The 1,492-nt window shown below is 50.9% G+C and overlaps 1 pseudogene; it reads left to right on the top strand.

Moving 5' to 3' along the window:
* The first annotated feature begins 437 nt into the window (after positions 1-437).
* LOC112849895 (large ribosomal subunit protein eL8 pseudogene) lies at positions 438-1,492 on the top strand (annotated as a pseudogene).

Below are 1,492 nucleotides of genomic sequence, written 5' to 3'. Positions count from 1 at the left end.
CTTAAAAACTACATTCCAAACGAGGGAAATGAAACTACTGAAGACTCTCCCCCAGCAGCCGGCTGATGTGGGGCAAGAGAACAATTCCCAGTTAAGGCCCCAAAGGAAATCCCCTCCCTGTCATGTGCCGAGGCCAGGAAAGTGGGGGAGGCACCAGCTCATTGCTTGGCCAGGCCCAGCTACCAAGGTATAGGGCCAGATGGAAGGGCTGCCCTCTCTGTGGTTGGGTCAGAGAACCCAAGGTGGACTAGAAAACACCACAGGGAGATCTCGGTGGGGAGGCTTTGCAGAGGAGGGGAACCCAAGCAATGCCTTGGGGATGGGGAGGGTTGGGGTAGGCGGAGGAGAAGCCATTGCAAATAAGGGAAGCCTCTGACAGAGGGAATACAGAGTGGGGAACATTTGTTCTGTGTTTAGGGAAATTGTGAGCAGACCAGATTGGATGAACCCACTCTCTTCACTGAAAGGAAAGAAGGCTAAGAGGAAGAAGGTAGTCCCAGCCCCCACTGTCGTCAAAACTCGGGAGGCCAAGAAGGTGGTCAATCTCCTGTTTGAGAAAAGGCCCACAAATTTTGGCATCAGATAGGACATCCAGCCCAAAAGCGACCTCACCTGCTTCTTCAAATGGCCCCACTACATCTGGCTGCAGAGGCAAAGGCCTCTTCTCTAGAAACGTGTAAAAGTGCCTCTCATGGGGGTGCCTGGGTGGTTCAGTCGGTGGAGTGTCTGACTTTGGCTCAGGTCATGATGTCTCGGTTTGTGAGTTCAAACCCCGTGTCAGGCTCTGTGCTGACAGCTCGGATCCTGGAGCCTGCTTTGGATTCTGTGTCTCCGTCTCTCTCTGCCCCTCCCCCACTTGTGCTCTGTCTGTCTGTCTATCAAAAATAAATAAAATGTAACAAAAAAATTTTTTAAAGTGCCTCTCATGATTAACCAGGTCACCCAGGCCTTGGACCGCCAAACAGCTATTCAACTGCTTAAGCTGGCCCACAAATACAGACCAGAGACAAAGCAAGAGAAGAAGCAGATATTGTTGGCCTGGGATGAGAAGAAAGCTGCCAGCAAAGGGCATGCCCCCCCTCGGTGGCCACCTGTCCTTCAAGCTGGGGTTAAAACTGTCACCACCTTAATGGAAAATAAGAAGTCTCTGCTGGTAGTGATTGCACATGATGTGGATCCCATTGAGTCGGTTGTCTTCCTGCCTGCCCTATGTCATAAGATGAGGGTCCCCCACTGCATTATCAAGGTGAAGGCCAGACTAGGGCATCTTGTCTACAGGAAGACCTGCACCAATGTTGCCTTCACACAGGATAACTCAGAAGACAAAGGTGCTCTGGCTAAGCTGATGGAAACCATTAGGACCAATTACAACGACAGAAATGATGACATTCACTGTCACTGAGGAGGTAACGTCCTGGGTCCAAAGTCGATGGCTCACATCGCCAAATTGGAAAAACCAAAGGCTAAAGAAGTGGCCACCAAACCAGGCTGA

Source organism: Puma concolor, chromosome C2, assembly GCF_028749965.1.
Source record: "Puma concolor isolate L17-30 chromosome C2, mPumCon1.1.hap2, whole genome shotgun sequence".
NCBI lineage: Eukaryota > Metazoa > Chordata > Mammalia > Carnivora > Felidae > Puma > Puma concolor.
Note: the sequence above shows the minus strand (reverse complement) of the source record. Positions and strands in the feature narration are given on the sequence as shown.